Source organism: Nanorana parkeri, unplaced genomic scaffold (assembly GCF_000935625.1).
Source record: "Nanorana parkeri isolate BGI_ZX_2015 unplaced genomic scaffold, ASM93562v1 scaffold208, whole genome shotgun sequence".
NCBI classification, from domain to species: Eukaryota; Metazoa; Chordata; class Amphibia; order Anura; family Dicroglossidae; genus Nanorana; species Nanorana parkeri.
Genome location: NW_017306476.1, coordinates 1,506,569 through 1,522,519, shown reverse-complemented (window position 1 = coordinate 1,522,519; position 15,951 = coordinate 1,506,569). Strand labels below are relative to the sequence as shown.

The following is a 15,951-nucleotide window of genomic DNA, read 5'->3' as shown; positions in this document are numbered from 1 at the left end:
TCCAGTGATGAGACTACTAGTTTGTATTGAAATTGTAGCCCATTATCGGCGCAAGCTTGGAGCGATGGAAGTAAAAAAGTGTGGTGTACAATATAGTGAAATGGAAAGTGTCAAATTATACAGCAATGCATGCAGAATGGGACCGGCTATAGAGGACTACAAAACCCAGCAATAGTACATTATACAGCACAATGCAGAATACCACCAGCTATAGAGGAATACAACAAATCCCAGCAATTGTACTTTATAGCTGGCGGTATTCTGCATTGCACTGTATAATGTATTATTACTGGGATTTGTGGTATTCTGCATTGTGCTGTATAATGTATTGCTGTGTTTTGTTGTACTCCTATATAGCTGGTGGTATTCTGCATTGGGCTGTATAATGTATTATTGCTGGGATTTGTAGTCCTCTATACAGCGCAATGCAGAATACAACCAGCTATATAGGAATACAACAAATCCCAGCAATAAGTTATACATACAGTGTGTAATGTATTGCTGGGATTTGTATTCCTCTATAGCTGATGGTACATTGTGTATAATATACAGCACAATGTACTATTAGCTATAGAGGAATACAAATCCCACTATCCCAGCAATACATTTATAGAGCACCATGTGTGGGAAAGTGCAGGCTTAACTGAGCAGTCTTCCGGCAACTTGCTTCTTTGATCGGGCCTGTCTATCGGCGGCTGTCATCCCCCCCACACCTGCTCCTCCTTACTTCTTCTCCCCGCATCCCTGTGCCGATCGGTGATGTGGGTGAGCGTGAGGTGTGTGGATGCGGGCCTGGCAGCGGCGAGCGTGATGTGGGGAGGAGGTGCGGCACGCAGCGTGTGTGGAGCCGTGAACAAGGCCAACTAATCGGACGCCGATTTAATCGATGATTGAAAAAGTTAACAACTTTTTAAATAATCAATTATCGATTATGTTGATTTAGTTGTTGCAGCCCTACTTATTACACCTATTGCCAAATGGCAGTTGATTGCAGCAAACCCCAAGTAAGCAAATCTGACAACTGAGTGTTATTTCTATTTTACGGCTACTTTTTGTTCCCCATGATTCGTGTGTGTTGTAAAGTAGACACTGCTCCAAGCTTATTCCCGTGATGGCATACAATCGCAGTACTTATTTGTAAATGAAACTTGGAATTGTACTCCATCATGGGAGCGAGCTTGGAGCAGTGGCTACTTTACAACACACTCAGGAACCATAGGGAACCAATGTAGCCACCCTCCAGAAGGAAGGACAGTCTCGGCACAAATTCAGTGATTTATTTGAGGTTCTACAGCTGAGTGATACACAAATAAGGTCCATAATTATAAATTGTTAAGATACTTTAATGGATTTTTAACCCTTTGCTCATCCGCGCCATCATAAAAATATGTGCGGGTGGATGTACAGTTACATCCCGGCGGGAAGGTAAACAGCAGTTACTGCCTGTTACATACCGATCACTTGTATGACCCCACACTGTGCGCCTCCCTCCCCTTTGTTGCCACTGGTGATTTATCACGGGCATCGCTGCCCCACCCCCCGGGGTGCCCGGGACAGAGAACACCGGCACAGCAGGTACCTGTATTTTGATTTCCGATGCTGATTGGGTGGAGAAGTCGGCTCCATGTTCCCTTCCGGCACTGCCAGTCAGAGGAAATTGTTTTTTTTTCAAATCTGAATTTTAGACTTAGTCGACCTTTACCCTCTTTCACTAAAAATCAGCATCATATCGACTTTGCATGCTGATCTGAAATCATCTTGCATTCATTAGTTAAACATGTTTTTTTGTTTTGCTTACAATTGTTTTTCCACTTCCTAGTCCAATTGGACATTAGTGATGTAATGTGCCCAAGTTTTGCATCTTAGGAAGGCTATATCACAGTACATTGCTGGGAAATCACATCTGTAATCTCACAAGATTGCAGGGGAGGGCATTTTCTTCCCTGAGATGATGTGCATGGCCACATGTCCTAGTCACATGTGCCAGAGTTGCAGGAAGTAAAGGAAGCTATATTAATCTACCCTTAGTAAAATGGCCAATGTGAGAAGAATAGAGAGGGAAAGTAAAATAAGGTATGCAAAAAAATAAAAAGCTGGCAATTATCTAGAAGTATGTGTTTGTAGATTGTCATTAGTAAACATTTCTAAAGGTGTTTTTGTTGTCATTTCACAGATGGGTAAAGTTCCTCTTTTTTAAAGTGTTAGTTTGTCCTTCATCTCCCTGGCGGTATTCCCGAGTGTGGCTCGGGGTTATTTTCAGTACCAAGAGCGGTAACTCCGAGCCAGACTCGGGATTGCACAAAAGTGTCACTTACCTTGTCCCTGCAAACCCACGGTGTCCTCTGCTGTACGCGGCCGGCCGATTTCGTTTTCAGGCGTCACAGGAGGGGGTGGAGCCGGCGGGAAATGCAAAAGTGAAAACATGACATTCACACAGAATACAATGTAATCTGCTACAATTACACTTATGTATCAAACTATTTGACTTCAATTTTGTCCCTAGAGCTTTGTCCAGTGCCCTGCCTGCACTTTTACTGTTCTTTCTGCCTGGAAACTTGTTAACAAATGTCCTTTTAAAGTCTATGCTCCTTCATTTAATGTGCTTTAAGAGTAGCAGATAAACTTCATAATGCAAGTATATTTCTAGGAAAAAGTTAGTTTTGGATAGAGGTGTGAATAGTTAGAACCTATTCCAATGGGGATACCTGTTGTGAACAACGGTTTAGGAGAAAGATTACCTTCACTATGGGAGATTTCCTCTAACTTCATGTTGCATCTCTAGGACAGCAATTGAATGGAAATTCCTTCAGCAGTATACAGACACAACAAAATTTGGCAGAAATTGTAATCCTTTTTCTAATCTATACAAAACAAAAGAGTTGACTTTACATACATTTTAAGAATGCTTTATGCTTCACTGGCTGGATATTGTAATTTCCCAGGAGCATCTAATTTTGGAGCAAGATGCAAATTTTACTAGTCCTGTACGTGCACTAGTACTTTAGAGATGTATGATGAAATCAGGGCATAGAGGCGAATGCTATTTACACATTACACTCTTCCTTAACTACTCTATCCTTCTGATATGTGCACTCTGCCCACCACCACTGAGCAGGGCATTCCTATTCATGGAAACACAGGCCGTCACTATTGTCCAAGCATGGTGGGATCATGCATGTTTGTCTTGCTGTCCTCATGTCTATAATTTTCCCAAAACAGAGGAGTGTAAAGAAGGGATCTACCTTTTTAGCTCAAGTAATCAGCATTTTACACACCAGTGTTCACTTGCACAAGACAAGTACCTGTCTTCGTGTTTACTTGCTTTGCAGTTTCCTCACCCAGGAATAGAAGATAAACCCAAAAGGCCCTGGTATAATGACACTTTGTTTTCCTCAGTCAGTGAGCTAATAACATTTAAACTAAGTAGTTGGAAACAAATATTTTCATTCCCATGCTATTTAGCTATTTGTTTTTATATATTGAAACCCATGCTTGGCTTTCTAATGTGTGAGCTTACTGCAATTGGGTAATGTAAAATAGATCTTGGAATAGGTACCAGCCTTTGAGTCCAGCCAAGCTCCCAAGTTATCTTATCAGCTCACATTTTAGAACAGGATGAAGTCAGAGCTGTCCTTTTTACTAAAAGAAAAATCTCTTTTATAATACCTTTTTTCAGTTGAATAAACTATTGGTCATTATATGCAAAGGTATTCATAAAAAGAACATTTGGTCCTTGGGAATTCAGTTTTTTGGATGAAGGCTATGGTTGCTTCACTCTTTACACAAAATATAACCTGCATTAAAAAACAAAACCGTGTATTCAATTTAAACCTAGGTCACATCATTGATGGACAGGGAAGTAGCCGTTTTACTTTGACAAACAAACGACAAAATCTCTGAAATTTGACTGCCTGCTACAGCCTATAGATATTCTAAAATTTAACCCACTGAATGTTTGCTAAACTGATGTGATCGCTCTAAATTATCCAATCCCGCTATCCACTTCAGAGGGGAAGCGATTAAGTACATCTTAATTTTCACAATCAACATTGTTCACTGCTGAAACATAGTATACTAAGCTAAGTATCACTGTTTAGGTTATTGTAATCACATCTTCACTATTGGATTAGATTTACACATGCCAGTTTTTAGACTTACTGGTTGTATAAGGAATTAAAGGAGAACTATGAGATGAGTGATTTTCCACTCACCTCATAGTTCTAAGCCGACCTGTGACAATGAGACTGTCACAGGTCGGCTCAGTAGATCGAGAGGTGAGTGAACACATAGCGGGTTCCCTCACCTCTCGATCCTGTCACGGCTCTCTGCCGTGACAGGGGGAGGGGCTGGATTCCCCTCTTCCCGCTCCGATCTGCCAGCGCTGACTGGCGGAACGGACGGGGGAGGGGGCGGGTACAGCTGGCTCTGCCTCTAGATAGGCAGAGCCAGCTGTCACTCACACAGCTGGGCGGATCCCGTCAGCTACGTCGGGATCTGCTCCAGGTGCGGCGTCTCAGTATACCGCGAGCTGTAGCTCGTGGTATACTGAGCTTAGGGTAACGGGAGGACGCTGGTTTGTGTCCTCCCGTTACCCCAAGGAGAACTATGGGGGAAAACACTGACCCCATAGTTCTCTAAGTCTTGATTTGTTTTATAACAGAGGGTCTGGACTACAGCCTGAGCCCGGTACTTCTGTCACATATATATTTATTCACAGAACACTGTGATCTGTTTTGATAATTGTTCAGGCATCACATGCATTAATGATTTTGGCGCTCACTTATATATTGTTTGCCTCTGTTCTGAGAGAATATTCAGTTTTTCGCATATTTAAGATAGAGTTTTGTTTTTCGTTTTTCACAGCGATGATATGGTTTTGTTTATCCATTAGTTGTGGGTTTTGTTTCACCTTATAATTCACACTCACACTGACCAAGCGCAACTTGCTTGCCATACTAGACATACACTTATACAGAGTTGCTGCTGGCCCCTTTTAACCAATTCAATATCCAGTCCTAGCGCAGTGGTCCCTTAACGCATTGATCACTGACCTGACCTGTATGCACATAGCTAGGTTGAAATACACATGTGACCTGTTTTACCCTCTGAATGATGTGATTTTATTCAGCCAGTCTTTTAACCCTAGCACCCCTGCCACACAGCAAGCAAGTCTCTGACTACCTGTGATATTCAACTAAGGTACCACTGCAAGAAGGGCAGTTAAAGCTACTGTTGTTTAGGCAGGGTTCTGCATGCAGTTGAAACACTATTGCAGTGGGCAGGCCCACTAGGGGAAACATCAAGGAAGTGTAAGCAGCCATGGCCTGAACTTCACATTCAGCTCCACCTGCTAACTAATACATTTACTGAGCTTTTTAGTTTGAAGTGGAAATTCATCCTAAAATTACTCTAAGAGTAAACGGCCATATAATATATGCAGCTTCATAAAATAATAAATGCATGTTTGGCAAATGCTTCCTATGTGCCCTGATGCTGTCAAGGACCTGGGGCTGTGCAACACCATGAATTGATTGGTTCTCCAGCAATTTACAAGCAACACCAAAGCGTTGTTGTAAACCAAAACCCCATTGAACTCTATTGGGGATGAAGCATGAAAATCAATTCTGGCAATTTTTAAGGCTAAAAGGCAAGGCATTGTAAAAAAAAAAAGACCATGGTGAACTGGGCAGTACCATGGAGGGCAGCAAGCAAAAATGTTTTTAAAAACATACCATGCAGAGGGCCCATGTTTTAATGCAACTTTGAGGGTTGCATGGGAAAAACACAAATCTTTTGTTACATGCTTAATAGGATTCTGTAACAGTCTCATTGTTACAGGTCGGCTAGAACTATGAGGTGAGTGGAAATCACTCATCTCATAGTTCTCCTTTAAAGCTCTTAGGAGCTGCAGCATTTAAGTTTGTTCCCTGTTGCGACAATCATTAGCACTGGGCTCAGGAACAGTGACCAAATGTATTCATCTGCCTTCTCTCTTCTAAGGGCCCTTTCAAACATATGCTTTATAATGCATATACATAGTTTAGCCATAGTTTTAAAGGGTACTAGTTCACACTGGCACCATGCTTTGTTGTCTTTTTTTCCCCCCCATTATTACGTCTTTGCCCTATTGATTACAATGGCAGGTCAAGAAAATTTATTGTTGATAAAGCGCATAAAATAAACTACATTTACAATATGTGGAATTTGGTTTGTTGTGGTGGGTTACAGCACATTATGGCTTTTTGCATTGCTTTTTCAAAATCCATAAGGAACATTCACATATTTAATTAGGGCTGCAGCTAACTATTATTTTCATAATAGATTATTTAGCCGATTTATTAAGTTCGATTTAATCAGATTAAAATAAATATATTAATGAATATCACTCCAGTGATGGGACTTTTTTTGTTGTTTTTTTTTTTTTTTTTAAAGCATGTAATTTTTTTTTATTGAAAGTATTCCAACAATACAATATAGAGCAGAGTTTGTTACATTTTTTACAAGCTCCACATGACATTAGAACGTAGAGTTTTTACAAGCAAAATAAATGATTAAAAAAAGTAAATTATCATAATTTTAATCACAATCACCTCGAAACCATGGAATGTTGACTAGACAAACTTAACTCATAGTTTGTATTGCGATTGTAGTCCATCCTTGGAGTGAGCTTGGAGTGGTGGCTACTTTACAACACACACCATGGAGAACAAAAGTAACCACCCTCCAGAAGGAAGGACAGTGTGCCTTTTGAGTACTTGGTCCACACACTTTTTTCAACGGTCACTTGTCAGCACCCTCTACCATTTATATCATGCATTTTTTTTGCAGCTGTTAGTAAAAAAAAAAAAGTGTGTTGTGCAATATAGTGAAAGGGAAAGTGTATAATTATACAGCAATCAATGCATAATGGCACCAGCTATAGGGGACTACAATTCCCAGCAATACATTTTACAGCACAATGCAACGGAAGGGAAGGGGGAGTGCAGGCAGTGGGGATTGGTGGGGAGACATTTCATAGGGGGAGGGGAACATCTCCACCACGGACATGCACTTGAGCACACACTCTGCACAGTCTTACTTCAGGAGTCACAGCAGCCCTGGATAAAGGACAGTGCTTTCCTCCTTGCAGTCCCAGGCTGCCCCCCTCATGTTTGTTCCAGTCCAAATGATCATCTCCCTGCACACAGTGACCAACGGTATACAGTAACCACAACCGGAGCCCCTAGTTCACCGACATCTCACTTGATGAGCTGAGCCATCCTCCCCCTCCCGCTCCTTTCGTGTTCACTTCGGTCTAACAAGTACACATCTTCCTGTGACGGTCGTGGTGTGGGCGGGTCTGTCAGCGGCTGCCATCTTCCCCATGCCCACTCCTCTTTTCAGTCTTAACACATCTTCCTGTGACGACTGGGCGGGTTGGCAACGGCTGCCGCGCCCTTGAACAGCATCGGTCACCGTGAAAGCTGGGTGAAGCACGGAGGAGAAGCAGCGTGCGTGGAGCCATGAGCGGGGTAACTAATCGATGATGGAAATCGTTGACAACAATTTCCATTATCGATTATAATCGACTTATTATAGTCGATTAGTTGTTGCAGCCCTATATTTCATAGGCCTATTGCCCGGAGTCTGGCTTTAGGGCCATAAACCTTTCATTTTCAAACTGCCTGTTTTAAGGTCCTGGAATAATTGTACAATGTTGGCTTGCAATGCCTGTATAAAGCTCACACTTTGGGGCTTGCAAATAAAAGAAAGGGTGCATATAGCTGATGTAATCCAAGCTTACTTTCCATCCACGAAATGATTAGACGACTATGATATTAGTCAGGCTCTGACCAGTATTCTTTTAGCCTAGACCTATGTGCTTTATTTATGCATTCAAGATTTTTTTCAGACCTCAACATGGGCGTTTATATTTCACATTTTAGCTCTTACTGCCAAGTTTTCTGTCTGTGGACATAACTACAGAGCTTTTTAAGCCAAGTGATCATATAACAGTTTTACCTGAAGGGGTGTTTCAGAACAGGAATATTTTATTAGTGTTGCTGAAACCAGTGTTAACCCTTACTTTGCTAGGGTTTTACCCTACCGGATTTGCTGTGGGTTTTGAATGGTTTTAAAAGTGTCACCGGGTAGGTGGAAAGTCATTCGTAAGCATCTAAACAAGTGTTTGTTTTTCCACATGCATTGGTATTCAAGACCAACATCTAGTAAAAAATTAAAATAATCTGTAAACTACTATTACAGTGTAGGAAACCATGCAATTGTACATCTATAGTCAGGAAGTTGATGTTTGCTTTAATATGAGCTTTTGGTTAACTAATATAGCTAGTTTCTATCAAGCAACCACATGGGCTCTTGGTTATACTTCCTTAAAGGGAAACTCCACAGTAATTGCCATACAAGTCATTATATAACTTCAGACCAAATGTGTTTCTTTCTGTTTTAAATCATCGACCAGCTATTGTTTTTACTAAACTGTCAATGCAAATGTAGCTTCCTTCCATATTCGCTGAACACGGGACCCATTTGTACACTGTTCATCAATCTTAATTGGCTTACTGATTTTTTCCAGGCAGTGTTTCTGCTAGGAAATCTCCCACTTCCTTTAAGGAAACCTATGCTAAGAGAAATATGGGCTGATATTGTTGACTTTCTTCTGGAAACACTAGCTGCCTGCCAGACATGCTGATCCTCTGAATGTAAAGTTTTCTGAGACATTGATCCAGAACCCAGTAAGTGCATTCAGAACTTCTCATCTTCATATGTGTTCCAGGTCATAAGCGGCAACTTATGTACAGGTTCCCTTTGGTCAACCTCACTTAATGTTGGTGGAATGGCCTAGGTCAGCATCTGTAGACCTGAAACATGTAAGAATGTGAAGTTCTGCATAGCTGTGTACATAACTGGCTTTTTAGTCTATTGTGTTTTCTTAAAGGAAACCTGCCATGAGAGAAATAGAGGCTGCCAAGCCTGCCATTGCTGGTTTGTTTGTTTTTTTTGTCTGAAAATGCTGACTTGCTGCTTTTACTGATCCCATGGCTACAATACTTTGGGGTTAATTTACTAAAGGAGTAGAGCATGTTTATATGGAAAAGTGAATTTCTATGTAGCTTAGTGAATTAAGGGAAACTGATGATACAATCATCCAGTCATGTGCACATAATTTAATTTTTACTTGACTTCAACGCATTTAGTCAGCTCAGAATGTATCATAAAGGACATCAGCTTGATGGAAATATGCCACTCTTCAGTTTACTGCCAATCAAACATAGATTGTAAAAAAACAGCATGCAAATATTGGCTCAGAATGCATCACAATGGGCATATGCCACATTTTACAGAAAAAAGTGCACGTGTGGATCCTGAAAGTAAGGTTCCTGCTCAAGGAACCACAAAAGTAAGATCATTATTTTTGTCTGAAGGACAGACTAGTTCAGCTCAACCAACTTTTATATGAGATGGACTTTTATATGAGATGTGCAGGTTTCTGCACCTATTTGGGGCTCCCCACTTATTGACACCAAAATGAGGCAGTCGAATAAAATGTTTCACATTTTCCCGTTCAGGTAAAAATACTAAATGTATTTTTAATCTTGAACATAAAAGTATAGCCATCACCTAAAGCAGTGGTTCTCAACCTGTGTAACGTCCTTGGCCATTATGTCGTGACCCAAGTCGCACTGCCATGGTGGAACGCACAGCATTAGGGTACCACGCGTTCCGGTGCGGGTGTATGAACTGTGGGTGGAAGTTGCATTTGGGGTACCATTTCAAATGTATGGCAACGCAACACACCTCCCACACCAGAATGCGTAGTAGGTGCGATTTCGTGGTACAGTGCATTAATGGCACGGTATGATGCGATTAACACACTGTACTAGTGTGAACGGGCCCCCCAAAACGCTGACTGACATACATACACAATCTCACACACTCAGACATTCTCACACACACATACACTCCCTCAAAAATTTTATTTTTATTTAAGGCCCACCCAGCCTCCCTATGTTACGAGAACTGGAGTGGATCCTCATCCTGAGGTCCTGTGTGGGCTGCTGTGCTGTGACTGAGCTCCATTCATATGTGCATTGTACAGCTCCCTTGCACCTCTACAGGATACATGAGGGAGCTGTAAGTAATGCACGTATGGAGCTCCCTCGTGCCTGTACCCCCAGCCCACCCCACCTCAAGCCGACACCCGGCGTTGGGCAGCATATTTTAAATGGCTGCTCGGAGTGATAACTGACAGTGCTTCACTAGGGGGAGGCTGAGGAGCCTCTCACCTAGAAAAGTGAAAGGCATGCGGCGACCCACTGAACACAAGGTCGTGACCCACTTTTGGGTCACATCCCACCAGTTGAGAACCAAGTACCTAGAGGACTCTTTCATTGAGAATACAAATGAGTAGAATATATAGACCGGTCAGTCTAATCTGTGAACCACACGTCCCTCTTATTCTAGGGTACATGCACTTCCACCAGCTATAGCTTTTTAGGTGTTCTGGCTACCTGGGCACCTAGTGTTGGCCCAGTCTTAAAACATTTGACATTGTGTGTAGCTCTTAGAGCTGCAACAGTTAATCGATTTAGTCGATTAAAATCGACGATTGAAAACGTTGGCAACGTTTCCGATCGTCGATTCGTCTATCGATTGCTATTGATTTGCCTGTTCCGGGCTCCACATGCGGCCTGAGCCGCGCTGCTCCCGCTGCGGCAGTCGTGCCCACAGCACAGGCCGCGTAAGCCACGCCCACCACACGCTGAAGCCGCGCACGCCGCTGCTCTCCTTGGCGCGATCTCCCTCACCCGTCGCTGGGCCGCTGACAATCGAGGGCCCATCTTCTGAAAGCAAGTCAGTGGTGGAATAGGTGTACGGAGCTGCAGTGTGGAACAGTCACACATACACTCCCTCAAAAATTTTATTTTTATTTAAGGCCCACCCAGCCTCCCTATGTTACGAGAACTGGAGTGGATCCTCATCCTGAGGTCCTGTGTGGGCTGCTGTGCTGTGACTGAGCTCCATTCATATGTGCATTGTACAGCTCCCTTGCACCTCTACAGGATACATGAGGGAGCTGTAAGTAATGCACGTATGGAGCTCCCTCGTGCCTGTACCCCCAGCCCACCCCACCTCAAGCCGACACCCGGCGTTGGGCAGCATATTTTAAATGGCTGCTCGGAGTGATAACTGACAGTGCTTCACTAGGGGGAGGCTGAGGAGCCTCTCACCTAGAAAAGTGAAAGGCATGCGGCGACCCACTGAACACAAGGTCGTGACCCACTTTTGGGTCACATCCCACCAGTTGAGAACCAAGTACCTAGAGGACTCTTTCATTGAGAATACAAATGAGTAGAATATATAGACCGGTCAGTCTAATCTGTGAACCACACGTCCCTCTTATTCTAGGGTACATGCACTTCCACCAGCTATAGCTTTTTAGGTGTTCTGGCTACCTGGGCACCTAGTGTTGGCCCAGTCTTAAAACATTTGACATTGTGTGTAGCTCTTAGAGCTGCAACAGTTAATCGATTTAGTCGATTAAAATCGACGATTGAAAACGTTGGCAACGTTTCCGATCGTCGATTCGTCTATCGATTGCTATTGATTTGCCTGTTCCGGGCTCCACATGCGGCCTGAGCCGCGCTGCTCCCGCTGCGGCAGTCGTGCCCACAGCACAGGCCGCGTAAGCCACGCCCACCACACGCTGAAGCCGCGCACGCCGCTGCTCTCCTTGGCGCGATCTCCCTCACCCGTCGCTGGGCCGCTGACAATCGAGGGCCCATCTTCTGAAAGCAAGTCAGTGGTGGAATAGGTGTACGGAGCTGCAGTGTGGAACAGGTGTGCAGGGATGCAGTGGTGGAACAGGTGTGCGGGGATGCCGTGGTGGAACACGTGTGCGGGGATGCAGTGGTGGAACACGTGTGCAGGGATGCAGTGGTAAAATCGATGTGCGGTGGTGGAATAGGTGTATGGGGGTGCAGTGTGGACCAGGTGTGTGGGGGTGCAGTGGTGGAATAGGGGTGCAGGGATGCAGTGGTGGAACAGGTGTGCAGGGATGCAGTGGTGGAACAGGTGTGCAGGGATCCAGTGGTGGAACAGGTGTGCGGGGGTGTGGTGGTGGTGGAAAAGGGGTATGGAGGTGCAGCGTGGAACAGGTGTAAGAGTGTGATGTGGTGGAATAGGTGTTTGGGGGTGCTGTGGTGGAACAGGTGTACAAGGGTGCTGTGTGAAACAGGTGTATGGGTGCAGTAGTGGAATAGGTGTGTGGGGGTGCTGTGTGGAACAGTTGTATGGGTGTGAAGCGGTGGAACAGGTGTATGAAGGTGCAGCGAGGAACAGGTGTATTGGCGTGCAATGGTGGAATAGTTGTGTGGGGGTGCCGTTGTGGAACAGGAGTACAGGGGTGCTATGGTGGAACAGGTACGAGTTACGCTACGCACGCCACGACAACGCCTCGTATGCCACGCCCACCAAATAAGCCAGACACACGCCCGCAGAGCACGCCGCCGCGACTTACAAGGGTTCAGAAACAGGTAAGGGGGACCTGTTTTAATGTTTCCTGTTTTAAAAAAAAAAAAAAGCGGCACACTGTGGAACACCAGCAGCTAAAGAGGAACAACAAATCCCAGCAATAATATATGAAACACCCGGTATAATGTATTATTGCTGGGACTTGTTGTTCCTCTATAGCTGGTGGTATTCTCCATTGCGATGTATAATGTATTGCTGGGATTTGTAGTTCCTCTATAACTGGTCAGTGGTAATCTGCATTGTGCAGTATAATCATTATATTGCACACCACACTTTTTTTTTTTTTACTTCCACCGCTCCAAGCTTGCTCCTGTGATGGACTACAATCTCAATACAAACTAGTAGTCCATCACTGGAGCCTTTTTTTCTCTCTTTTTTTTTATCCGATTAATCGAACTTAATAATCGGCCAACTAATCGATTATGCAAATAATCGTTAGCTGCAGCCCTAGTAGCTCTCCTTTATGACCATGTTGTAAAAATTAGGGAACAGCCTTTTAAATGTTCTAAATTCTATGGGAGTGATATTGTGTTTTTGCTAGAATTGCGAACTGTGTTTCAGTGACACTACTGCTTATAGAAGGGTTGCGTGGGTTATTTCAGGAGAACATGTCTATGTTTGGACTGGCTTGGAAAGTGTCCAGAGTGTTCAGTGTTTGGTATGCTGATATAGATTATTTAGATAAAGATCATGTATTAGATCCTACAGAGGAGGGTTTTAATTAGTAGACCTTGCTGCCCTGACGACTGCAAGAAAACAAGGGGAGAGTCAAAAGTGAACATTTTACCTTTGGTTCAGCAGTAACTCACACGGTTGCTGTTTTGCATACTATTTGCATGCTGGTTTTTACAATCTGTTTGATTGGCAGTAAACTGAAGAGTGGCATATTTCCATCAAGCTGATGTTTACACAGAAGTCATATCTGAACTAAAGAGCTTTCTTTCTGTAATGTCTTTTTGTTATATTCTCCCACATTGAGGGTATTGCCTTTTTCTTTTATTATGTAATGTTAATGTTCAATTGTACCCTTTCGTGTGCTAGCATGTTTTGGAAAAGTATCTTCAGTTGATGTTTCTTCCTAAATACAATTTTTTTTTTCTGCTATTAGAAATGGCTCAATGATAAAGTGCTGGAAAAATCATTTGTCCTATTCAAACTGACAACCATATTATACTGCACAGGAAACAGTTGACCCTAATGCATCGTGACACTGCTTTTATCATCCTAGTCCTATGTTTGTTTTTAAAGTGACACTGAACTCAGGAGTTAAATCTTAAAAATACATTCAAGTGCCCTATTAACAAAAAATGCATCTTATTTGTGTATCACTCAGCTGTAGATCCTCCAATAATCTCTGAATTGGTGCTGACACTGTCCTTCCTTCTGGAGGGTGGCTACTTTTGTTCCCCATGGTCCCTGTGTGTGTGTGTGTGTGTGTGTGTTGTAAAGTATTCACCGCCCTAAACTCGATCCCATGATTGAGTACGATCTCATGTTTAGTTTACTAATTTGTATCGAAATTGTAGTCCAAATGTCTACTAGTGTATGGCCAGCTTTATTAACTGAGTTTTACTTTGTATCCGCCCTATGCGGCACGCATTTTGGGGAGAGAGGCGCAGCACAAGGAGCCTATCTGTTGTGCTGCAGTGCAAAGAGCTTGATGATGGCAGAAAAGTGCAGAGCAACAGAGAGATGATCTAATCTGACTGCTGCTTTTCTCTTCACTGTCTAGTCACAGCCTGGGGAAGGCGAGGAGAACTGTAGCGGAGAAAAATAGGTCTCTTGCTCTGCTAGGTAAGGCTCTATGGCAGAGCTGTGTAAATCCCAGAACAGGATGGACAAATACCAATCCTGTGCCATGTAAAACAGATCCATTTTATGTATTCAATTTGTGTATTTAGCGTTTTTTCTGGAATGGACCTAAATTAAAATAAAAAAAAAAACCCAATGCTTTAATGTTATAGAAAATTGTAGTCAGTTTAAAGCAAGCAAACTGTGTAGCAGGCACCATTAAGTACATTATATGGCCAAAAATAAGTGGATATCCCTCTAAATTAAGCTAATGTTCCTAAAGACTTGGTTTGGTGTGGAGGAACCTGGGTAGCATGCACCGAGCCCTGACTTCAACCCTATTGAACACCTTTTTGGAATAGATTGGAATGCCAATTATGAGGCAGGTCTTCTCGTCCATCTTTACCAGACCTCATAAATGATCTCTTGGCTGAATGGGCACAATATCCCATACTCTTTAAATATTGTCAAAAGCACATATAGGTGATAGGCGGACACAGCTAAATTATTCCGGGTATTTCTTAAGAAGGGAGCCATTTTGCATACTTGCAGCCATACCTTTTTATATAAGTCAGAAAATAACATTTTATATTAATGATTAATCAAATAACCCAATGTTGTTTGTTCGTCTTGTAACACGTGCAGCCTTATTCAATAATGTTCAAGGAGTGAAGCCAGAAAGGAACCTATGGCAACCAAATACAATTCAACATATTGAAGTTAAATCGGTATGAGAGAGGTTTTTTTAGAGTCCCCTTGCGTGCATAACAGTTTCTTTTTTGGTGAGGATACACCATGTCTTCGGTGCTCCTCTAATCATTGACATAATGAAGCCCCGAAACAGGTTTTTAGCACACCAGTGAGTTGTGGTGTAAAAATTATGTAATATGTGGAATTCTAATTGGGGATGCACAGAAATTTCGGCCGCTGAAACATATTGGCCGAAAATGGCACTTTTGAAGAAATGTCGTAAGTACCATTTTGTGGCCATAATTGCGGTGCATCTCTCGTTTCTCTCTCCCCCGCTGGGTGCTGTTGTATGTCCTCTTGACACAATGCAGCGGGGAGCAGAGAGCTGTCATCGGTCTGTGTCACAAAAGGCCTTGCTTTTATCTCGCAACGCCCCGCTCGGCCTCCTGCGACAGAGACATCAGGATGGAGAGTGGTGTGTGGGCGGAGATATATCCGCTATCACAGGTGGCCCGAGCCAGTGGTGCGGGGGAGGAGTTGGCTGTGAAATGCGACCCAAGCTCTCCTACTCAACCGCCGGCTCAGCCTCCTGTAACAGCGAGTCAGGAGGGAGAGCGGTCATAAGCAGTCAGTGTTCGCTGAGTGCTTGTAAATATTTGAGGACATAGTATGTTTACTGTGCCCCCAATTGTGAATGACCAGGAAGTGCTCCACGCCACTTCCTGTTTATTCATGAATGTGGATATGGTAAACCTACCATCTCCACAAGTTATGAATGAACAAGAACACTTAGTATAGAGGCTTCCTGTTCATGCATAACAGGGGCTGCAGAAAAAGGGATTGCGGACCCTGTGTCCTCAATCTTTTTCTGTTGTAAACGGGAAATGCCAGGGGACGGTTTAGACCCCTATTATTTCCACAGAGACTCTGACAGTAAAG

At 43.2% G+C, this 15,951-nt stretch overlaps 1 protein-coding gene across 1 annotated transcript in view; it reads left to right on the top strand.

The window, feature by feature from the left end:
* The window catches only part of CDKAL1 (CDK5 regulatory subunit associated protein 1 like 1), a 610,267-nt gene that overhangs the window by 55,504 nt on the left and 538,812 nt on the right, over positions 1-15,951 (top strand). The gene's annotated exons all lie outside the window — the stretch shown is intronic.